General features: G+C 40.1%; 1 protein-coding gene and 1 long non-coding RNA gene across 3 annotated transcripts in view; one reads left to right on the top strand and one right to left on the bottom strand.

The window, feature by feature from the left end:
• LOC123756890 (nuclear speckle splicing regulatory protein 1) overlaps positions 1 to 26,764 on the bottom strand; it is a 142,557-nt gene that overhangs the window by 50,522 nt on the left and 65,271 nt on the right. The window lies entirely within an intron of this gene.
• Positions 23,084 to 23,899, top strand: LOC138360972 (uncharacterized). The gene is made up of 3 exons (XR_011226731.1): positions 23,084 to 23,188; positions 23,318 to 23,444; positions 23,828 to 23,899. It is a non-coding gene; the product is annotated as an uncharacterized lncRNA (long non-coding RNA).

Raw genomic sequence — 26,764 nt, 5'->3', positions numbered from 1 at the left:
CATACCTCAGAATAAGAGTTTAATCCGTTCCTGGAGACGCCTCGCCTTCCGAAAACTCGCATTCCGAAGTTAATTTCCCCATAAGAAATAAAGGGAAATGAATTAATCCGTTCCTGACTACCCCAAAAACCCCACATCAAACTAAATTTTTATACCTAATTTACCTAATTCATCTAAATAAACCTACAAAACTGTGTTCCAGTTATTACTTACCTTGCTGTCGAGTGCTGTAGGCGTATGGAAGATGGTAAGGAGGGGGGAGGAGGAGAGGAGTTACTGTTTGGAAGGGGAGTCCCCTTCCATAATCACATCACATAACCCCATGCCTTGTAACACTATGGATACCACTTCTCTTTCTAAATTTTTCAAACCAGCCCCTGCTTGCCTTAAACTCTTTCTTATCTGCATCACTCGTTGCAGGGGTATTCTTTAGAAGGTCTTTGTGCAACACCCTGGCTTTCTCACAAATAATGGCCTCCGAAACACTATCACCCCCCAACTCCTTGTCGTGTATCCAAATTAATAACAACTTTTCCACTTCTTCAAGTATTTGTGGTCTTTGTGCCGTTAATGTTCTTACTCCTTTTGCCACTTTAGCACCCATAATCTTATTTTTCTTCTTAAGTATAGTGCATATTGTTGATGTGGCTTTGTTGTACTGCCTACAAAGTTCAACAACACGTGTACCGTTCTCATGCTTCCGAATGATCTCTTGTTTCTCCTCTATTGTCATCCTCACATGAGCTTTCTGGCCTTTATCCTTACCACTGGCTTTCTTGGGACCCATGGTGAGATATATAATAACAAATTGTATAGACAAATCACCAAAAATCCAACAAAACACTGAAAATCCGCGAGAAGAATTGATGTGGGGGTAGTCACTGAGCGCGAGACAATAATAAACTGAGGGGCGGAGGGGCGACGAACGCGCTAGGTCGGCTGTACGCGTATCAACAAACTCGCGTCCAAACTCGCCTCCCGAAGTAACCCTCGCCTTCTGAGACAAATTTTTGGAGTAAATACACCTCGCCTTCCGAAAACCTCGCATACAGGGACAATCGCATTCCGAGGTACCACTGTATACACATATCCTGCACATATTTCCAATGTATCATGCTAATGTATGTACATATACAATCTATTTACACACTGTACAGTATCGCACACATCATAAACACACACAAAACTCCGCGAGTGTGAGCTGCCACACGCAGCCAATCCTCCCTCACTCCTCCAACATCGTATTCACGATCACCCCTTCTCCCACCATACTGTTATTCATACCAATGTTTCATGTCCATTTATGTATATTTACAATATATTTACACACTATACACTGTCACACACTATATACATTCACCATCAACGCACTCAGAACTCCGCAAGTAATTACCTAAGTGTAATTACCTAAGTGTAGTTACAGGATGAGAGCTACGCTCGTGGTGTCCCGTCTTCCCAGCACTCTTTGTCATATAACGCTTTGAAACTACTGACGGTCTTGGCCTCCACCACCTTCTCACTTAACTTGTTCCAACCGTCTACCACTCTATTTGCGAAGGTGAATTTTCTTATATTTCTTCGGCATCTGTGTTTAGCTAGTTTAAATCTATGACCTCTTGTTCTTGAAATTCCAGGTCTCAGGAAGTCTTCCCTGTCGATTTTATCAATTCCTGTAACTATTTTGTATGTAGTGATCATATCACCTCTTTTTCTTCTGTCTTCTAGTTTTGGCATATTTAATGCTTCTAACCTCTCCTCGTAGCTCTTGCCCTTCAGTTCTGGGAGCCACTTAGTAGCATGTCTTTGCACCTTTTCCAGTTTGTTGATGTGCTTCTTAAGATATGGGCACCACACAACAGCTGCATATTCTAGCTTTGGCCTAACAAAAGTCATGAACAATTTCTTTAGTATATCGCCATCCATGTATTTAAATGCAATTCTGAAGTTAGAAAGCATAGCATAGGCTCCTTGCACAATATTCTTTATGTGGTCCTCAGGTGATAGTTTTCTATCTAGAACCACTCCTAGATCTCTTTCTTTATCAGAATTCTTTAAAGATTTCTCACATAATATATAGGTTGTGTGGGGTCTATGTTCTCCTATTCCACATTCCATAACATGACATTTATTAACATTAAATTCCATTTGCCAAGTGGTGCTCCATATACTTATTTTGTCCAGGTCTTCTTGAAGGGCATGACAGTCATCTAAATTTCTTATCCTTCCTATTATCTTAGCATCATCAGCAAACATGTTCATATAATTCTGTATACCAACTGGTAGATCATTTATGTACACAATAAACATCACTGGTGCAAGAACTGAACCCTGTGGTACTCCACTTGTGACATTTCTCCATTCTGATACATTGCCTCTGATTACTGCCCTCATTTTTCTATCAGTCAGAAAATTTTTCATCCATGATAGAAGCTTACCTGTCACCCCTCCAATATTTTCCAGTTTCCAGAACAACCTCTTATGTGGAACTCTGTTGAAAGCCTTTTTTAGGTCCAGATAGATGCAGTCAACCCAACCATCTCTTTCCTGTAATATCTCTGTGGCTCGATCATAGAAACTCAGTAAATTCGATACACAGGATCTTCCAGATCGAAAACCATACTGTCTGTCTGATATTATATCATTTCTCTCTAGGTGTTCTACTCATTTAGTTTTGATTAGTTTTTCCAATACTTTCACTATTACACTTGTCAATGATACAGGTCTATAATTGAGGGGGTCTTCCCTGCTGCCACTTTTGTAGATTGGAACTATGTTAGCCTGTTTCCACCCGTCTGCTACGATTCCTGTACACAGGGATGCCTGAAAGATCAGGTGAAGTGGAATGCTGAGCTCAGATGCACATTCTCTCAGAACCCATGGTGAAACGCCATCTGGGCCAGCTGCTTTGTTCTTACCGAGCTCCTTGAGCATTTTTTCCACAAGTGTAAGCTGCCACACGCAGCCAGTCCTCCCTCACTCTTCCATCATCTTACTTGCCTTCATTCCTCCTCCCACCAAACTGTTACTGTTTTTATTACACTATTTACACATGTTATGTATACCTATCTACATATTTTATTCACCAAAATTATACAACTAAGCTGGTATTGTGTCCAAACAGCACAGTGGCCACCATACATTACATGACAATTGTCACATAGCAAACGACGACGCTATGAGTACAACACCAACTCCCTCACCAAAATGGCTCCCCCCAACATACTCCTGTTGCTGTTACCACACTATATACAACCCGTTCTCACACAAGACAGCACATATATGACTTAATGCTTAAAGTCAATATGTTGAATATGATTTAGTACATATGTGATATATTTCCAGTTACCTTTTTTACCAAGGCCCAAACTCTTCCTCACGTACCAATTTACGTGTCACAGTACCCGTCCATCAATGTCGATAGCAGAATAGTCGTGATTGGTTCAATTATAAGGAAAATTGTAGTTTTCAGGTCCCACATGGGTTGTGAAATTTACCTACTATTGTCCATGCTCTTAGAATATTACAGATCAGCTACTTCCTATTGAAGGCTCGTAGTTTTGTTTTGAGAAATATTAGTTGTTCTTAGTAAATTATAATAAGCACTATAAATTATTACATAGAATAACAGTGCTTCACCAATCAATATTATATACCATAGTTTGCGCTTTAAAAATCTTTAAAGAATGTTTTGTAGGAACGCTAACAGAAAACGATGTTATGTTGGAATGTTTATGGGGTAAACTACTGCAAACTTGGGGATCACTTCCACCCACAGGAAGGGAATGGGGTCCAATACCATCCACTGGATGTGTATGGCGTCCACTATCACCGACAGTATGGGTATGGGGCTCACAACCACCCACAGGATGGGTATGGGGTCCAATACCACCCACAGGATGAGTATGGCATCCACTATCACCCACAGGATGGGTATGGGGCTCCAACCACCCACAGAATAAGTATGGGGTCCAATAACACCCACTGGATGTGTATGGCGTCCATTGCCGCCCACAGGATGAGTATAGGGTCCAGTATCGCCCACAGGATTAGTATATAGATCCACTGCCGCCCACAGGGTCGGTAAAGGGTCCACTACCGCCCACAGGGTTGGTAGGGGGTCAACTGCCGCCCACAGGGTCGGTAGGGGGTTCACTACCGCCCACAGGGTCGGTATGGGGTCCACTGCCACCCACAGGGTCGGTATGGGGTCCACTACCGCCCACAGGGTCGGTAGGGCGTCGACAGGGTCGGTAGGGGTCCACTGCCGCCCACAGGGTCGGTATGGGGTCCACTGGCACCCACAGGGTCGGCAGGGGGTCCACTACCGCCCACAGGGTCGCTATGAAGTCAACTACCGCCAATAGTGTTTGTATAGTGCCCACTACCGCCCATAGTGTTATTATGGGGTCCACTACCCCTCATAGTGTCGGTATGGGGGTCCATTACTACCCATAGGGTGTGTCTGGGGTCTATTTTTTTCTGTATAGCAGAGGTGGCAATACTGCTTTTCCAATCTCATTTGTATATATATATATATACATTTGTATATATATATATATATATATATATATATATATATATATATATATATATATATATATATATATTATTAAATATGACCGAAAAAGTAGATATAATATCAGAGAGACGTAAGTTCTAATCAGTTGTGTATTTGTGAAGTCTTTGAAAATGTAATAAGTTTTACGAAACGCGCCCGTGTCGCGTCAGACTAGAAATAAAAATGAATTTTGGAGAAGTGATTTTTGATTTACCTCCAACAGTGAAGCGTAATGTACGAAAGATTGAGAAAATTCGTGTTAGAATTATTAATCTTACTTTTTCGGTCATATTTAATAATATATGTCTACAGGAAAGACTGCTACCAAAATATACTAATATATATATATATATATATATATATATATATATATATATATATATATATTAGTATATTTTGGTAGCAGTCTTTCCTGTAGACATATATTATTAAATATGACCGAAAAAGTAAGATTAATAATTCGAACGCGAATTTTTTCAATCTTTCGTACATTTCTTTTCACTGTTGGAGGTAAATCAAAAATCAATTCTCCAAAATTCATTTTTATTTCTAGTCTGACGCGACACGAGCGCGTTTCGTAAAACTTATTACATTTTCAAGGACTTTAGTTCACAAATACACAACTGAATAGAACTTACGCATCTCCGATTTTATATCTACATTTGAGTGAGGTGGAAGGGGTGATGTGGCATTAACACAAGACAGAACAAGATGTGGCATTAATAGGGTATTAATTTCATCAACACAAGACAGAACAAGGGGTGGCATTAATATATATATATATATATATATATATATATATATATATATATATATATATATATATATAATATAAAATGTATGTCAAAAAATATATTATAAATATATAAAAATACAGTATTACCTCAAGACATCATATGATGATGTCAAGACATCATATGATGATGTGAAGACATCATAAGAAGGAAAGTGAAAAGCCATGCAACCTCTGAAGAGACAACTAACACAACACCTATACCCCCTATTAGACTATTTTACAGGAACTTCTTTTCCACAGCTCATAAAACGGAGGAAAGGGTCCTGAAAGATATTGTTAATAGAAACGTTATCCCTACAGACAAAAATCAGAGGATACAACTGACGATTTACTATAAAACCAGAAAAACGGCCAGCCTACTCATGAGAAACTCTCCAGACAAAAAACAGAACGCTTTAAAAGAGACTAACGTCGTCTATGCCTTCAAATGCCCTCTTGGGGACTGTAAGCTCCAAAAAACCCAGTATATAGGCAAGACAACAACATCTCTTTCTAGGCGTTTAACGATGCATAAGCAACAGGGCTCCATTAAGGAACATATAATCTCTTCCCACAACCAAACCATCGCCAGAGAAATCCTAGTAAACAACACAGAAATCATCGATAGATACAGTGATAGCAGGCGGCTTGACGTTTGCGAGGCACTACACATCAAGAAGTCAACACCAGCAATCAACAGCCAATTATTGCACAACTATATTCTACCCACCTCAAGACTTGGCTCCAATATAGAAGCATCAAGAAATATGGACCAATAGGCTTTCTACAAACACTTCTATTCAATATCCATTGTTTCGTGTTCTGTCTTGTGTTGATGAAATTAATACCCTATTAATACTCTTGTTCTGTCTTGTGTTGATGAAATTAATACCCTATTAATGCCACATCTTGTTCTGTCTTGTGTTAATGCCACATCACCCCTTCCACCTCACTCAAATGTAGATATAAAATCGGAGATGCGTAAGTTCTATTCAGTTGTGTATTTGTGAACTAAAGTCTTTGAAAATGTAATAAGTTTTACGAAACGCGCTCGTGTCGCGTCAGACTAGAAATAAAAATTAATTTTGGAGAATTGATTTTTGATTTACCTCCAACAGTGAAAAGAAATGTACGAAAGATTGAAAAAATTCGCGTTCGAATTATTACTCTTACTTTTTCGGTCATATTTAATAATATATATATATATATATAGTGCCTTTGCAATAATGCACCAATGTGTGTATTTGTTGTATTGCATTGTTGAAATACATTGTTCACATGAAATACATGTGAAATATTGTTGAAAACATCTTGATGACTTATTAAACCAAAATTATTTATTAGTCAGAAGAAAGACAAAAACGCGAACTATATGTTAAACCTCTACCAGACAAATATTTTAAGTAAAACCGAAAATATTTGAAGTTTTATAAAAAGGGCAGTTTTCATTGCTCGTCGAGCTCGAAAACCGCAGCATTCATCTCAGAACCATGCCTATTTCATACAGATTCCTTAATAAATGTAAGAGTTTTATATGTCACAAGAAAGATATAAATATAAGCTTCATTCTAAATACCTTACCATGGGCATATTTAAATTTAAAGCGAAGATACGTGTACTTTTATAATAGCCGAGCTTTAACCCCGGACAGATTGATCGACCGAGCAACTCTCTCTCAGAACAATGTTTATTTCAAGTGAATTTGTTAATAAACATATATGTTTTATATGTCTCAAGAAAGGCAGACATATAAGCTTCACTTTAAACACTTTACCATAGACATATTTAAAGTTCTAATGAAGATACATGTATTTTAAAAATTACGGAGCTCCCACCCCGTACACACTGAACGACAGAGCAACTCTCTCTCAAATCAATGTTTATTTCACGTAAATTCGTTAATACAGTGGAACCTCTATTAACGAGTGGCTCTATTAACGAGTTTTTCCAGTAACGAGCAAGCCACTCGCAGCAAATTTGTCTCTATTGACGAGCTCGCCTCTATTAACGAGTGAAACCACATGGCGCTTCCTAGCGTCTCGCGGGTTCTCGCAAATTCTCGGACGCCTCCGACGCCAGTGTTGTTGTTGTATCTCACACGACAAGCATCCCTCTGGATTTATTTGAGCTTTTCTTTGGGTTTTTAGTGGTTTTGCGACTACAATTTGTAACACACGATGCCTCCAAAGAAGCTGCTTGCTAAAGATAGTGTTTTCAAGAGGAAGAAAGACAATTATTATGGATTTCAAGAAGGAAATTATAGCAAAGCATGAGTGTGGTGTCTATGTGACTGATCTCACAAGGAAGTATGGCAGGTCCTCATCAACAATTTACACCATTAGTAAGGGAATGAGGAGGTAAGGGAGGATGCTGCCTCTTCCACTGAGATCAGGGAAGTGTTTGGAATGTTTGAAAAGGTGAACGCATTCTTGGAAAAGCTGCCCTGATAAAGCAGTGACAACCTAGTGTGTGAAAATGTTTAATTAATTTATCACTTTGTGATAACACTTTATGAAAGTGTTATCACTTTCGCAGGTATATGTCGCTTGAACGTAACACACTTTTTTATCTTGAATGCACCCAAACATCGTGCTCAAGCGTCATTTGAGCAAATATTTCTTTAAAATCCAATTCTTATCCGATCGACTTGGGGATTGTATACATGTTTGCCATGAAATTTCCGTTTTCTTTAATAACCACATTGCCTATTTGAGAAAACGGCATTGTATTGTATCTTCGTGGTAAGACTATTATATTGTTGACACAACGAGTATAATCAACGTAGTTTTTTATTTGGTGCTGGTCTAATGCATCCTTGTGTGACATTTGAAATGAAATTTGGGTGAAATTCCCAAGAAGAGAGAGAACGCCTGACTCAGAGGTGGATTCTCCTTCCACAATATAACCCCTCTCCTCCTTCCCACCTCTCCATCGTCTCCCTCAAGCCAGCAACTACTCTTCATAAGATAAAGTAAATATTAAAACACTACAACAAAACATTTATATTTACATGTGCAGTATTATATTTACATAAAAAAAAGTCATACAAGTATGGATGTTTTTGGGAGTGGAACGGATTAAATTTATTTCCTTTATTTTAAATGGGGAAATTTGTTTCCAAAGACGAGTTTTCCAGGTAACGAGCTCGGTGCCAGAACGGATTAAACTCGTTAATAGAGGTTCCACTGTAAATACAAATGTTTTATATGTCTTAAGCAAGATAGAAATAAGAGCTTCATTTTAAATACATTACAATAGACATATTTATAGCTCAAGTGAAGATACATATGTTTTTATAGTAGCGCTCAGTAGCTTGTTGGGCATGGAGTGCAGACGCCTACGCACTTGCCGATATATTGTATAATTAACAAAGATACGCTAATAAAGCCTAAAATCTTATATGTCTCCAGAAAGACCGAGATATGAACATTATTATGATTTCACCAAATGAAATATATCATGTTCGAGAACAAAGATATATCAATTTTAAATTAAGTTTCGACTCTTGCTCGGGCGAGAGAGATGGGGCGACTCTCGCCCCATCTATTGGAGATTCTGTCCACTAAAGACCCAAAGCTACTCAAACCCTCCTAGCATTATTTAAGTAATGAAGTAATATGGTATATTTACTATAATGTGGGTGCTGAATGCAGAACATGAGAAAACATATATTTACTCCAAACTAATATAATTTCATTATGAAATAAGTAAATAAGTAGCATCAAAGGAAGTCGACGGTCCAAGCGTCAATGTTGTGGAGCGACTTATCCAAGATATATCGTTGTTTGGAAAGTGTTTGTTGGCATATCCAGTTGTCGCACTTCTCTGCACAAATTATCACAAATTTAAATTATAATGTTAACAAGTAGAATATGTATTTTTAATAAAATCTAACATAACTAGCCAGAAAACATTTAACATTTATTAAAAAAATATATGTTTGGAAGTTAAATCGACTTCATAGGACAATAGTTTTGTTATATATACTCGTTATTCGTTGACATGCATTCGCTACTTAACCCTTACACTGCTCAGGGGTCCTTGGGACATTTACACCCCTGTGCGCAAGAAAAAAAAAAATTCAAAAATTTTTTTTCGTCTTCTAAACATGTTAATTTGTGTCCCCTGAGCACGGAAAAAATAAAAAAAAAATCGTAGGTGACATATTTTGGGCGCAATTGACCGAGGAAGTCTGGCAAAAAGTGGGCGTTGACAGAGCGGTCGTCAGACCCGGTCAGCGTCACCCGCGTTGACAGATGGGAGTTGCCACAAAGATATTATTACCTAATTGTTTCAATGTCTCCGATTGATTTTTTCTTAGTTTTTTGCAGTAATATTATTCAATAGTGTGTATTGTATTATATTTATATAATAAAAGTGGTTAATAATCGCTATACTCAAAAGTATGATGTGCATATTAGTGATTCAATTATTATGTTTATAAAACTATAAACAAATAGTTTTGCTGCTATTACACTCTATACACAGGTTATATATAAGTATTGGCATGTTTTGGTCACCATAACGAACCACTAAGTTGGTATTGAGAGTCGAAAAGCAACGAGGAGTTACCGCCACACACCAGCCAGCCACTCGCTGCCACTCCCTCAACACACGCACTAAACTTTCTCCCCCAACAATACCAGTTGTGGTGTTATTACACTATATACAGACGTTATATATAAGTATGTGTATATTTTGTTCACCACAACTGTACAGCTAAGCTGATATAGTTAGTTCAGGCACTAAGAGTCGTCGCTATACACAGATGGCGGCTGGCGGCTCCCTCACTCTTTCAAGGTCACACGCACTAAACTTTCTCCCCCAACAATACCTTTTGCAGTGTTATTACCCTATATACACATATTATATATAAATATCTACATGTTTTATGCACCGTAACTGTACACCTAAGCTTGTAGTGCGCCCAAAGAGCATAGTGGCCACCCTCTAAACAGCTAGACAAATCGTGCAGACGACGTCACCTCCGTCACCCATATGGCTCCTCCCAGCATAATCCTTTTGCTGTTATTACACTAATACACACATTATATATAAGTATCTACATTTGTGTTCACCATAGAGAACCACTGGCCTGGTATGGTGAATGCAAACAATAACAGGTGGCCACACAGTCAGTAAACGATGCTGTCTCCCTCCGTCTCTCAGCATCACTCCTCCCACAGCGCTGATTATTACAACAATCCTGCTATTATCACAACCCTGGTTATTTATATCACAGTCATTGGTCATCTGTAATATTGTCATCGCTAAATAATAACAATTATATATTTATTTTGACATTTTTCGGCGATGCTGTGGTCACAAGCTGAACATCAATGCTGTTCGCTCATGCTGCGTGCGCCGGCCTTGGTTGCTCCAACAGTACTGTGCCTCTCACACCTGAGAATATTGCCCACGATTTTTTTTTTAAAATGGCATCTGTTTACAAGAGCCCTGAGGAAGCTACTGTGAACCCCGTGTAGCCGCGGGCCATTTGAATCAGGCCTGGCACCCTATGGCGTATATATACGCCATGCGCACCATGGGACATGTTACTCAGGGCGTATATATACGCCATGCGCAGTTTAAGGGTTAAACTACCATGTACTGTACTTATGTAAAATCTCCCATGTCAAGTTCAAGTTCAAGTATGTTTATCGAGATAAGCAATAAATACATCTCAAAGGGATAGAGTAGCTTAGGCTATTTCTACCCCCCTCTACTTCAAGTCCCTCAAGGGGCGCACAAATTCAGTGAGTACAAATAGACAAATAACATTACAAGAATCCCATTTAATCTCCCATGTCTCTTCGCTCATCTCACCGAACCCTACAGGCTCTGTGATATATTGTTTAATTAATTGAGATTCACAAATAAAGCTGATAATTGTATCTGTTAACAAAAAGGCAGAGCTTAGTTTAGTTCATTTATTATGCACCCCATACCCATCCTATGGGCGATAGTGGAGTGTTACAGAGGCACATAATGGGCTCAGGGACTGAGCCCCACAATTCATATAGCCAAGGAAGTTATAATCTTGATAAGCTAGTTACAAAAGTTAATGCACATTGTCACATCAACAATGGGCTCGAGACCGACCACAAGTACAGTTTATAATTTAAGCAACCGACATATATGGAGGGCTAGTGGCACAATTGATATGTTTATCCTACACATAACCCCCTCTCCCCCATCCAATGGGCAGCGGTGGATAGGTTACAATCAAGTCGTTTTTTGCGTTTTATTTAGAGATTAGATCTTATTGGGTGCGGAAAGATATTCATATTTTAAAGAAGGCTTCTTGGCCGATGCTCTCCATTGATGGAAAATATACAACCTTTGAAAATCAATGTTAGTTTGATCTAGATATTGTAATTAACGCAGTTACCTGGTGTTATTCTTCACCTATATCTTTTTCTGGTTAATCCGTATTTACATTATGCAGTTCAGGTTTCGTCGCCAGACTATAGTTTTTAGTTTAGTTAATTTATCACATAATGGGTTCAGGGACTGAACACACAATTTATTTATCTAAGCAACTTACAATCTTGAGGAGCTAGCCACATTAAATTAAGCAAATGCCATATGTGGAGAGCTAGTGTCACAATTGATATGTTTGTCCTGCACATTTCCACAGTGGTTTGCTTGGGTTCTTTTAATTATCTTAGATACCATTGAAGAGAACCTCCTAGGTACTATAGTGTATATATGCTGGTAAGAAGTATAATTATCCTGAGAAATCGTGTAAATTATGTTGTACGAGTGCTTCCAGTTAAGTAACATAGTTCATTTGTGTGCGCGTGCTTGAAGAGGAAATGTTATCCCCCCCCCATTGTAAATATTTGTGGGTTTCAGACCATACGACCACGGCTTACCCTCGCCGCGGTCGAGGGTAAGAACACTGGATGTATACCCAGTATTACAAGTAAACATTAGCAATAACAATTATGGAAAGTTCCTTCACCTATACATAGACAAGAGACTGAACTTCAGCACCCACATACAACACATAAGGGGATGCTCTGAGAGAGAGAGAGGGAGAGTAAAATTATCCACTGAGGTCTGATTAAGTCCTTTTGGGGACCTTAATCATTAGGACGTCCAATGATCAACGCAAAGTGAAGCGTATTCAGATGGTATATTGACAACATTCAGCATATCTCATAATGACCTAGTAGTACTTGGTGCACAAATACCTTTTCCAAAGGAATCGCAAAACATAATTAAACACAACTGTACCGTACAGTGTTATATATTTATTTCAGTTTGAAAAATTTTTAACATTAACATTCCAACATTCATTTTAGCAAGTTCTCTCAGAATGACGTGTGGGTTAGCAATGTCAAAGGCTGACTTAAGATCTAGGAAAGTGGTATATGACCTATCAGTATGCAGGGTGAGGAATGTGGTAATACAGTGATGTACACTCTTTCCATGCATAAAGCCATATATCTGGGGAGACAACATATTAATAATTTTGTAAAGGAGACGGTTGAGAACCATCCTCTCAAGACACTCATAGAGACAACTAGTGAGGGAGATTGGGCGAAAAGCACTCGGCTGGTGAGGTTTAGGAATGGGAATAATAACACTGTTGGTCCATGACTTAGGAAGCTCCCCAGTTACATAGCTCATATTATACAATTGAAGAAAGGTATTCCCTGGAACTAGCAGAAGCATATGCAGTATGCCGTCAGTAACTCCATCCTCCCCGGGTGATGTAGCTTTGCCTTTATGTAGAGCAGAATCTAGTTCGTATTCAGTAAAAGCATGTCACAGTCATCCTCTTGATGAAGCATGAAGTCAAGGAACCTTGCCCTATCAGTATATCTATCATTTAATTCATTCTGTGAGGGTAGAGGAAGACTGTCAAAGCTGGAAGTCGTGGCCCAAGCATCAGCAAGCTCATTTGCTCTGTGCAGAGGATTAGGGTACGAGATCTCTGCAGCATTTTTCCCTTTGATCTTGTTGATATCCTTCCATGCCCGACTTAGTGGCGTGTGAGAATTGAGACCACGGACAAAAGTTTCCCAGTCTGTCTGCCTCAGCTCCACCATACGTTCCCTGGCCTTAGCCAGAGCCGCTTGAAAGAGCCGAAGCATTTCAGCAGTGCGGGTCCTTCTACAAGCTAGTCCAATTATTCTGGCAGTGCGTTTTAGTGTCTGCAATTTAGAATCATTATAATAAACATAAGTGCTATGACCAGTGTAATTTGGGTTACGTGGCCTGGACGATGAATCAAGTGATTCTATAAACTGTTCGATAGTACCTGTGAGCTCATTGTTAAAATCTTCAACTGATGAAGGCTCAGATGAACTGCACCAATCTGACACATGAGCAACAAGATTGTCTCGTTCATCGATGGGCACAGCCAGCCTCTTCCGCTTGAACACTCCACCAGGGAGGATAGAGCTTCCAATGCTTACAGTGGCTAATATGGCCAGATGATCAGACGCCATAACTGACACTATTGACGAGGCGCACACGGTGTGGGAGACGTTGAAACCGAGACATAGATCAAGAATACCTCCGTAGATATTCGTCGGTTCAAGGTCACCCACAATCTGTGCATCATCGTGACTACCTAATAGTGACACCAGTTGGTTGCCGTTACGATTACTGAACTGCGAATTACCAATATTCCTATGTCTAGCGTTATAATCACCTATAATGATGGTAGGCACAGTCTGAATACAGATAGGAAGGTCAGCATAATTAAAGTTACAAGGAGTCGATTATTTAGTACATAGTTGTTTTTCTCTTAACCCTTAAACTGCGCAACGCGCCTGCAGGCTCACGTCTGGTTTGCGCAACGCGCCTCCGGGTATTTGTATTTTTCACGTTCCATTCAAAACTCCCGCGGCTACATGGGGTTCACATCAGCTTCCTCAGGGCTCTTGTAAACAGACGCCATCTTTAAAAAAAATCGTGGTCCACATTCCCGGGTGTGGGAGCCTCAGTAGTGTGTGAGCAACCAAGGCTGGCGCTCGCAGCATGAGCGCACAGCACTGCTGTTCAGCATGTGACCACAGCATCGCCTAATAATGTCAAAATATATATATAACTTGTATTATTTAGCTATGATAGTGTTATATTAGAGCCTGAGTGTGATAATGACTGGGTACAATGTTCAAATATCAGTGATTCAATGCTGTTCACGATGTTCACAGCGCTAGCCACAGCACCAGAGCATTATTTCGTTCATCTAGGAATCTTCAAATGATTTCTTAGGTTCTTTTTCAAAATAAACGTGTGGTCAATTATTCATTTACAGGAATTAGTGACCAGGATTGTGATAATAACAGGAATGTGGTTATAATTAGCGTTGTGCGTAGTATTGTGGAAGGAGGAATTTTGATGAGGGAGGGAGGGCGAGAATTGAGGTAGCCTCAATTGTGTGTGTGGCTGCCACTCTTGTTTTGCTCACCATACTAGCTTAGTGGTTCGCTATGGGCAACACATATGTACATGGGTATATATAGTGTGGGTATATAGTGTAAGAACAGCAACAGGAGAATGTTGAGAGGAGCTATTTTGGTGAGGGAGGTGACGTAATCGTAGCGTCGTCTGCTGTGTGATTTTTCATGCAGTGTATGGTGGCCACTGTACTGTTTGGACACAATACCGGATTACTTGCATAGTTCTGGTAAATAAAACATGTAGATAGGTATATAGAACATGTGTAATAAGAACTATAGCAATATGGTGGGAGGAGCAATGTTGGCGAGTAAGATGTTGGAGTGAGGGAGACTGGCTGGGTGTGGCTGCTCTCACTCAAGGTGTTCTGAATGTGTTCATGGCCCATACGAGGCAGCTGCTATTGGCCCATACGAGGCAGCTGCTATTGGCCCATACGCGGCAGCTGCTATTGGCCCATACGCGGCAGCTGCTATTGGCCCATACGCGGCAGCTGCTATTGGCCCATACGCGGTAGCTGCTATTGGCCCATACGCGGCAGCTGCTATTGGCCCATACGAGGCAGCTGCTATTGGCCCATACGAGGCAGCTGCTATTGGCCCATACGAGGCAGCTGCTATTGGCCCATACGCGGCAGCTGCTATTGGCCCATACGAGGCAGCTGCTATTGGCCCATACGCGGCAGCTGCTATTGGCCCATACGAGGCAGCTGCTATTGGCCCATACGAGGCAGCTGCTATTGGCCCATACGAGGCAGCTGCTATTGGCCCATACGCGGCAGCTGCTATTGGCCCATACGAGGCAGCTGCTATTGCCTATACGAGGCAGCTGCTATTGGCCCATGCGGGACAGCTGCTATTGGCCCATGCGGGGCAGCTGCTATTGGCCCATGCGGGGCAGCTGCTATTGGCCCATGCAGGGCAGCTGCTATTGGCCCATGCGGGGCAGGTGCTATTGGCCCATGCGGGGCAGCTGCTATTGGCCCATGCGGGGCAGCTGCTATTGGCCCATGCGGGGCAGCTGCTATTGGCCCATGCGGGGCAGCTGCTATTGGCCTATACGAGGCAGCTGATATTGGCCCATACGAGGCAGCTGCTATTGGCCCATACGAAGCAGCTGCTATTGGCCCATACGAGGCAGCTGATATTGGCCCATACGAGGCAGCTGCTATTGGCCCATACGAAGCAGCTGCTACGCGGTGTTCTGAATGTGTTGATGGTGAATGTATATAGTGTGTGACAGTGTATAGTGTGTAAATAGATTGTATATATACACAAATTAGCATGATACATAGTAAATATGTGCTGCATATGTGTACACAAGTTTCATGCACGTAACACAGTGTCTACGGACAGTACGGATGTTGTACTGCGATATTATAGTGTACATGTTCATTATACATTGGATTGGCACATAAAAACAATGAAAATGTATTTGGAAAGGTGCGCAAAAAATGAACGAAAATATATTCGCGGCAACTCGCGCGCCCCGCCCCGAGCGCCCCACCGCCCCGAGAGCTTACGGCACGGGCGCACGGGGAATGATGACGTCACGCCCCAACTTCCGGACCCCATAGCAGCCAAAGTAAGTACAATTTCGACTTTTTTTTTGCATACCCATACTGAGGGAAGGGTTTTTGACACTTCAAAAAGAAAAAAGAATTTTTTCCAGAGAATTTATTTCCTGCGCACTGCGGGGGTGTCACATTTGGAGGCAACGCAGTTAAGGGGTTAAACTGGATGATAGAGGGGGAGTCTTTAACGTGATTGGGAATACATACATACATACGTACATACATACATACATGCGTACATACATAAATACATACATACATCCATACATACACATACATACATACATACATACATCCATACATCCATCCATACATACATACATACATACATGCATACATGCATGCATACATACATACGTACATACATACATACATGCGTACATACATAAATACATACATACATCCATACATACACATACATACATACATACATCCATCCATACATACATATATACATACATACATACATGCGTATATAAATACATGCGTATATACATGCATATATAAATACATACATACATACATTACATACATGCATGCGTACATACATACATCCATCCATCTATCCATACATACATGCATACATACATACATGCATGCATGCGTACATACATACATCCATCCATCTATCCATTCATACATGCATACATACATACATACATACATACACGTCCAGTCAGCATATAGCTATTTCGGGACAAAATCCAATACAGTTTATATTGGTGAGACGCCACTGTGATGAGGAGTTTAAATATCACAGGAACTGTAGGTTAATGTGTGACATAAGTGAGGTTAGATGAGGCATCTACAAGCATCAGCTGGAGGCTGATGGAGTGTTGTGGAGGCTGCTGGTACTATGTCCAGATGTTGGAGGGTGGATTTGACTCTCCCACCCTCCCTCCCCCTCCCCCCCCCCCACATTGACCGCAGTACGTCTAAGGTTACTTTCCACTCTCGCTTACCAAAGGTATAACCCCCGCCCCCCCCCAACACACACACATGCATCAGATTCTTAACTTACAATATTTATGATTTACCAATTTATGTTACTACACTGACTCTCAATTTCACAATATTGTATAAACTTTGATGAATCGCTCGTCTATGGGTCATCCAATAATGTTAGCAGACTTCTAGATGTTACCACTGCTAGGTTTAGGCTCAGCTACAAGTACCTCTGGAAGTTTGTAACATCTGATGATAGAGTTTACATTTAGTCAAATCTACGTCAGCAGAACTATTCGCATACTTTGCGTCATTATATAATGGAATGTGAAAAATCGCGGAATTTAAAGATAACAACATCAATAGTGTCCATGAAATGTGTAAGTACTTCATTCATAATGATGTGCTGCCCGAAATCTTAGCGAAGTATCCAAAATTTGCTTACTGTAGGTAATGCATACACATGATTGTAAAGCTGCCGCCCAGTTAGGTGGGTGTGGAGCACATGACTGTAAAGCTGCCGCCCAGTTGGGTGGGTGTGGAGCACATGACTGTAAAGCTGCCGCCCAGTTGGGTGGGTGTGGAGCACATGACTGTAAAGCAGCCGCCCAGTTGGGTGGGTGTGGAGCACATGACTGTAAAGCAGCCGCCCAGTTGGGTGGGTGTGGAGCACATGACTGTAAAGCTGCCGCCCAGTTGGGTGGGTGTGGAGCACATGACTGTAAAGCTGCTGCCCAGTTGGGTGGGTGTGGAGCACATGACTGTAAAGCTGCCGCCCAGTTGGGTGGGTGTGGAGCACATGACTGTAAAGCTGCCGCCCAGTTGGGTGGGTGTGCAGCACATGACTGTAAAGCTGCCGCCCAGGTGGGTGGGTGTGGAGCACATGACTGTAAAGCTGCTGCCCAGTTGGGTGGGTGTGGAGCACATGACTGTAAAGCTGCCGCCCAGTTGGGTGAGTGTGGAGCACATGACTGTAAAGCTGCCGCCCAGTTGGGTGGGTGTGGAGCACATGACTGTAAAGCTGCCGCCCAGTTGGGTGGGTGTGGAGCACATGACTGTAAAGCTGCCGCCCAGTTGGGTGGGTGTGCAGCAAGACTAGTAACTGTGTGACTCACCATAAATGTAAAGTGCCTTGTATAGTGACTGTTGTGAGCCTCTTGTTGAATCACTTGTGACACACAAAAGATTACTGATGTGTGTATTTGTGGTGGTGATTAAATATGCGTATGTATATATGTATACGTATGAATATGTACATGTATGCATAAGTATGTGTACATTAATAATTTTGTAACTAGCGTCAAAACATTGTTATTTGCTTAGCTAAACGAACTAGAGGGTTCAGTTCCTGAACCGATTATGTTCCTCTGTAATCCTTTACACCACCGCCCACGGGATGTGTATTATGGGGTGCATAATAAAGAAAGAAAATGAATGGACCGAACCCCACAATTCATTTAGCTAAGCAAGTTACAATCTTGATGAGCTAGTTACAAAATTCACTATAAGTCGTCACATCATAAATGGGTTCGAGATGGACCACAAGTAGTGCATTACATAATTTATCAGTATTGTGCAGCCTGTGATCCCCGCCTGGCTGGATACTGATACCTAGGTAATTTTCATGTGTCCGGACACCGGCAATAAGGTGGTATTATTTATTTAACTTAAGATATATATATTTTTAAATGTTGTCACATTAACGGCTACATCTTCCTTTCTTCTGACATATAGATTTTTAAGATTAATTAAAATATATGGAAACTAATTATACAATTTATTGGCTGGTGTGCAGGGCTTCACACTCTCAGAGCTAGCCATCAAGTAACTATCAAAACGCATATATCTTCGTTTTCACTTCAGTTATATTTATGACAAAGGATTTTAAATGTAGCCTATATTTCTACCTTTCAGATGACGTAAATACTTTCGTTAATTACAATATCTAGATCAAACTAACATTGATTTTCAAAAGGTTGTATATTTTCCATCAATGGAGAGCATCAGCCAAGAAGCCTTCTTTAAAATATGAATATCTTTCCTCACCCAATAAGATCTAATCTCTGAATAAAACGCAAAAAACGACTTGATTGTAACCTATCCACCGCTGCCCATTGGATGGGGGAGAGGGGGTTATGTGTAGGATAAACATATCAATTGTGACACAACTGGAAACTTCACTGACAACTCACATAGAGGAGGTGAATAAAGAACTAGAAAAGTATAAAGAAGAAATAAAAGCGACATATGCTCAAGTTGTAAAAGAGAAAGAGACTATCAAAGAAGTGTGTTCGGAAGTCAAAACCAGAAATGACCAACAAGAAGCAGAAATTAGGCAAGCAATTAGGAAAGAACTGGTTACCAACAGTAAACTGGTACAAAACACTGCAGATAGAACTAAGTCCATAATCATTTTTGGATGTTTAGAGAAGGAAATTTCATCTAGGGTGGACCGAGCGGCAGAAGAGATGAAAATCATAGAGAAAATAGTAGGTTTAGGAGAAGGCTCAAAGGAAAATGTCAGTGATTTTAGAAGAATAGGAAAATATGAGAAAGAAAAGAACCGCCCCTTAAGGGTGACCTTTAATGGAGTGAAAAACATGATGGAAGTGCTAAGAAATGCCAGGAAACTGCAGAGTGATGAGGTTGGCAAATCTTGGTCAATAAGACAAGACCTCTCCAAGGAAGACAGAGAAAAGCTGAAAATGAACTTAATTGAGGCAAAACGGCTAAATGGGGATAGAAATGAAGAAGACAGAAAATCTTTTTTTTTACAAAGTGACAGGGACTGGAAAGCTTGTGAAATGGTACATAAAAACAAAGCAACAAGATCAGTAGTGGAAGGGGGAGTAAAGAGCAAAGGAAAAGGGAACATGTTCCTGAAAATTGTATATACCAACATAGATGGAGTGAGGTCAAAAACTTTGGAGTTGCAAGATATAATCCAGCTTAGGGTCCCAGATATTGTTGCATTATCAGAAACGAAACTTGAAGGAAATATAATAAATGAAGTCATATTCCCAAGAGGCTACTCAGTTTGGAGACGTGACAGGAAAACTAGGAAGGGAGGAGGAGTGGCTGTACTGGTGAAAAAACACCTGAAGGTAAAAGAGTTAATATTTGAAAACCCTCGAGATATTGACATAATGGCATTGAAGGTCTGGAATCAGGATGATAACCTGATAATTGTAAATACCTACAGCCCACCAGCAAGCAACACGTGGACAAAGGAAGAACTGGATGACAAACGAGAGGGCCTCATAATGGTCATGAGAGATATTATTGTACAAGCAGATAAAGATAAATCACGACTGTTGATACTGGGGGACTTCAACTTTAGAGCAATAGACTGGGAGGCCTATGAAGCAAGAACGGAGGACTTTTGGACATGCAGATTTGTGAACCTCATTCTGGAGACATTCTTGTATCAACACATAAAGCAAGCCACAAGAATGAGGGAAGGAGATATACCGTCAGTACTGGATCTAGTATTCACCAGGAAAGAAGAAGAGATTTTTGACATCCAGTACCTTCCTCCCTTGGGAAAGAGTGATCACGTCCTGTTAGACATTAAATATGCTTTAAGATATCATCTAGAAGAAAATGGGGACATTGAAACAGTTGATAAACTCGATTTAAAGAGAGGCAACTATGGGGAACTTCGAAATTTTTTTAATGAGTGTAATTGGACAGAATTGTTGCTAGGCAGGGAAGTAAATGAAATGTATGCCAAATTTTTAAAACTATACGAGGAAGGCACACAAACATTCATACCAAAACAGAGATGCAGGACCAGAAAACAGGATTGGTTCGACAGAAATTGTGAGAGGGCAAGAGACCAAAAGACACAAAAATGGAATCAGTATAGGAAGAGGCCAAACCCCCAAACATACCAGCGATACAAAGATGCGAGAAACAATTATACAGCAGTAAGGAGAGAGGCAGAAAGAAATTTTGAAAAAGGGATAGCAGATAAATGTAAAACAGAACCGGGCCTATTCTACAAATTCATAAACAACAAATTGCAGGTAAAGGATAATATCCAGAGGTTGAAAATGGGAAACAGATTCACGGAAAATGAAAAGGAAATGTGTGAAACATTAAATGAAAAGTTCCAAAGTGTGTTTGTACAAAATGAAATCTTCAGAGAACCAGACACAATAAGAATTCCAGAGAACAACATAGAGCAGATAGAGGTGTCTAGAGATGAAGTGGAAAATATGCTAAAGGAGCTCGGGAGGAACAAAGCAGCTGGCCCAGATGGCGTTTCACCATGGGTTCTGAGAGAATGTGCATCTGAGCTCAGCATTCCACTTCACCTGATCTTTCAGGCATCCCTGTGTACAGGAATCGTAGCAGACGTGTGGAAACAGGCTAACATAGTTCCAATCTACAAAAGTGGCAGCAGGGAAGACCCCCTCAATTATAGACCTGTATCATTGACAAGTGTAATAGTGAAAGTATTGGAAAAGCTAATCGAAACTAAATGGGTAGAACACCTGGAGAGAAATGATATAATATCAGACAGACAGTATGGTTTTCGATCAGGAAGATCCTGTGTATCGAATTTACTCAGTTTCTATGATCGGGCCACAGAGATATTACAGGAAAGAGATGGCTGGGTTGACTGCATCTATCTGGACCTAAAAAAGGCTTTCGACAGAGTTCCACATAAGAGGTTGTTCTGGAAACTGGAAAATATTGGAGGGGTGACAGGTAAGCTTCTATCATGGATGAAAAATTTTCTGACTGATAGAAAAATGAGGGCAGTAATCAGAGGCAATGTATCGGAATGGAGAAATGTCACAAGTGGAGTACCACAGGGTTCAGTTCTTGCACCAGTGATGTTTATTGTGTACATAAATGATCTACCAGTTGGTATACAGAATTATATGAACATGTTTGCTGATGATGCTAAGATAATAGGAAGGATAAGAAATTTAGATGATTGTCATGCCCTTCAAGAAGACCTGGACAAAATAAGTATATGGAGCACCACTTGGCAAATGGAATTTAATGTTAATAAATGTCATGTTATGGAATGTGGAATAGGAGAACATAGACCCCACACAACCTATATATTATGTGAGAAATCTTTAAGGGGGCATATCAAACGCAAAAATTCGGAAAAATCGAATATTTTGGAAAAATTTATAAAAATACTACAACGTTCTGGCAACACTTTGGCGCAAACACGATAATGTTATGATATAAATTAAAGTATTTATGGTACATTTCCATGCGTAATTGTGCAGAATCCGGTGCCCCGCGGCTGTGGCGCGCCAAGAGTATTGCGTCGTACGTTCTAAACGTCAATTTTTTCGTAATAACGTCGGAAATAACTATGTATATATGACAACAAATATACACTAATTGGCAACCGTCTCCTAGTGAAGGTGAGTGAGGTACCCAGCTACAGTCACATGGTGTGTCCTGTTGAGAGTGGAGGTGTCGACGCGCGCTCCATTTTGGCTCCTGAAATCTCGCTTTAGTAGCGTCTAGTGCACAATGACCTATAAACGGAGGACTCGGAAGACAAAGGAAGCCAATTTGGCACGCGGTCGCCGTCTTTGGCAGGAAAAAGAGCCGCTGTAGCACAAGGGAGAGTTATATCAAGTGAGGATGTAGGCGGCCTCCCCGCCTCAGCTGTGAGAGGCCTGACGCCGCCGCCACACGCCTCGACCCTCCTCACACACACTCCTCAGCCCCTCGATGTGTATGGACCGGCCACGACAGTGCCATCTACATCTACTGGTGTGGCAGTGCCATCTACATCTACTGATGTGGCAGTGCCATCTACATCTACTGGTGTGGCAGTGCCATCTACAGGTGTGGCTGGTGTTGCAGTGCCATCTACTGCTGTGGCTGGTGTTGCAGTGCCACCTTGAGGACCCACAATTCGGACCAATTTCAATAGGTTAGTATCTTTTAGTGTTATAATTTGGTATTTTGTAATAATTGTAATATGTATGTGCAGGATATATATATGTATAATTTTTTATTTTTTTATTTTTTTTTTTTATTTTTTTTTTTCGTTTGTTATCAGGGGATGTGCATGGAACTTGCACACCTTGCTCAATGGATGCCTATCTGCAAGGGTGCCAATTATGAACAAAATCTGTCGAAGTCAAGCTCAGCAACAGGTGGCCGAACTTTGATCTTATTTTACTCAGGTAAGTAATTTACAACTTCAAAGTACTTCATAGCTTTCATTTATTAATCAATTTACATGCAAATTACACCTTATATGTAGAGTGTGTGCTTCTACAAAATCTAGTAGACATTTTAGTCCAAAGTCCATTTGTTGATTTTATAAAAATTTATAAACATCATATATTGCATATTTTTGGAAGGGTAACTTTGAAAAATTATATTATTGCACTAAACACTTTATTGATAAAACTGATCACTACAATCCTTTATTATGTGCTAATTTTAATATCTGAGTGTTATAGAAATGATTTTAGTTGACAAATGTGGTCCCTAAAATTATTTGAAAATGTTGAAAATTCGTTGCATAATACGTTGTGTATTTTTTTTCTCCTTTTCTGTTTAGGGTGTGATGGTGAAACTTGGACCAGTTGCAGCCCTTTCTATAACCATTTCATAAATAAATTTATAAGCAAATTGAACAATTTTTAATTTCACCTTGATATGCCCCCTTAAAGAATTCTGATAAAGAAAGAGATCTAGGAGTGGTTCTAGATAGAAAACTATCACCTGAGGACCACATTAAGAATATTGTGCAAGGAGCCTATGCAATGCTTTCTAACTTCAGAATTGCATTTAAATACATGGATGGTGATATACTAAAGAAATTGTTCATGACTTTTGTTAGGCCAAAGCTAGAATATGCAGCTGTTGTGTGGTGCCCATATCTTAAGAAGCACATCAACAAACTGGAAAAGGTGCAAAGACATGCTACTAAGTGGCTCCCAGAACTGAAGGGCAAGAGCTACGAGGAGAGGTTAGAAGCATTAAATATGCCAAAACTCGAAGACAGAAGAAAAAGAGGTGATATGATCACTACGTACAAAATAGTAACAGGAATTGATAAAATCGACAGGGAAGACTTCCTGAGACCTGGAACTTCAAGAACAAGAGGCCATAGATTTAAACTAGCTAAACACAGATGCCGAAGAAATATAAGAAAATTCACCTTCGCAAATAGAGTGGTAGACGGTTGGAACAAGTTAAGTGAGAAGGTGGTGGAGGCCAAGACCGTCAGTAGTTTCAAAGCGTTATATGACAAAGAGTGCTGGGAAGACGGGACACCACGAGCGTAGCTCTCATCCTGTAACTACACTTAGGTAATTACACTTAGGTAATTACTAGCCCTCCATATATGTCAGTTGCTTAAATTATAAACTGTACTTGTGGTCGGACTCAAACCCATTGTTGATGTGACAATGTGCATTGACTTTTGTAACTAGCTTATCAAGATTATAACTTGCTTGGCTATATGAATTGTGGGGCTCAGTCCCTGAGCCCATTATGTGCCTCTGTAACACTCCACTATCGCTCATAGGATGGGTATGGGGTGCATAATAAATGAACTAAAATAAGCTCTGCCTTTTTTATAACATATACAATTATAAGCTTTATTTGTGAATCTCAATTAATTAAACAATATATCAAAGAGCCTGTAGGGTTCGGTGAGATGAGCGAAGAGACATGGGAGATTTTACATAAGTACAGTACATGGTAGTTTAAGTAGCGAACGCATGTCAACGAATAACGAGTATATATAACAAAACTATTGTCCTATGAAGTCGATTTAACTTCCAAACATATATTTTTTTAATAAATGTTAAATGTTTTTTGGCTAGTTATGTTAGATTTTATTAAAAATACGTATTCTACTTGTTAACATTATAATTTAAATTTGTGATAATTTGTGCAGAGAAGTGCGACAACTGGATATGCCAACGAACACTTTCCAAACAACAATATATCTTGGATAAGTCGCTCCACAACATTGACGCTTGGACCGTCGACTTCCTTTGATGCTACTTATTTACTTATTTCATAATGAAATTATATTAGTTTGGAGTTAATATATGTTTTCTCATGTTCTGCATTCAGCACCCACATTATAGTATATATACCATATTACTTCATTACTTAAATAATGCTAGGAGGGTTTGAGTAGCTTTGGGTCTTTAGTGGACAGAATCTCCAATAGATGGGGCGAGAGTCGCTCTCTCTCTCTCGCCCGAGCAAGAGTCGAAACTTAATTTAAAATTGATATATCTTTGTTCTCGAACATGATATATTTCATTTGGTGAAATCATAATAATGTTCATATCTCGGTCTTTCTGGAGGCATATAAGATTTTAGGCTTTATTAACGTATCTTTGTTAATTATACAATATATTTGCAAGTGCGTAGGCGTCTGCACTCCATGCCCGACAAGCTACTGAGCGCTACTATAAAAACATATGTATCTTCACTTGAGCTATAAATATGTCTATTGTAATGTATTTAAAATGAAGCTCTTATTTCTATCTTGCTTAAGACATATAAAACATTTGTGTTTATTAACGAATTTACGTGAAATAAACATTGATCTGAGAGAGAGTTGCTCTGTCGTTCAGTCTGTACGGGGTGGGAGCTCCGTAATTTTTAAAATACATGTATCTTCATTAGAACTTTAAATATGTCCATGGTAAAGTGTTTAAAGTGAAGCTTATATGTCTGCCTTTCTTGAGACATATAAAACATATATGTTTATTAACGAATTCACGTGAAATAAACATTGTTCTGAGAGAGAGTTGCTCGGTCGATCAATCTGTCCGGGGTTAAAGCTCGGCTATTATAAAAGTTCACGTATCTTCGCTTTAAATTTAAATATGCCCATGGTAAGGTATTTAGAATGAAGCTTATATTTCTATCTTTCTTGTGACATATAAAACTCTTACGTTTATTAAGGAATCTGTGTGAAATAGGCATGGTTCTGAGATGAATGCTGCGGTTTTCGAGCTCGACGCGCGGCAATGGACGCCATACACATCCAATGGGTGTTATTGGACCCTATACCCATTTTATTTGTGGTTGGAGCCCCATACCCATTCTATGAGTGGTTGGAGCCCCATACCCATCCTGTGGGTTGTAGTGGACGCCATACTCATCCTGTGGGTGGTATTGGACCCCATACCCTTCCTGTGGGTGGATGTGATCCCCATACTCATCCTGTGGGTGGATGTGACCCTCATACCCATCCTGTGGGTGGTATTGGACCCCTTTCCCACCTAACAGGCGGTAGGTGACAATATACCCTAGCTATAGTTGGTATAGTAGACACAATATCGTCCTGTTTGCAGTAGTTTACCCCATAGACATTCCAACGTAACATCATTTTCTGTTAGCGTTCCTACAAAACATCCTTTAAAGATTTGTAAAGCACAAACTATGGTATATAATATTGATTGGTGAAGGACTGTTATTCTATGTAATAATTTTTAGTGCTTATTATAATTTACTAAGAACATCT

This window comes from Procambarus clarkii, unplaced genomic scaffold, assembly GCF_040958095.1.
Source record: "Procambarus clarkii isolate CNS0578487 unplaced genomic scaffold, FALCON_Pclarkii_2.0 HiC_scaffold_136, whole genome shotgun sequence".
In the NCBI taxonomy this organism is placed as follows: domain Eukaryota; kingdom Metazoa; phylum Arthropoda; class Malacostraca; order Decapoda; family Cambaridae; genus Procambarus; species Procambarus clarkii.
The sequence above is the reverse complement of the archived record's forward strand: the minus strand, read 5'-3'. Positions and strand labels throughout refer to the sequence as shown.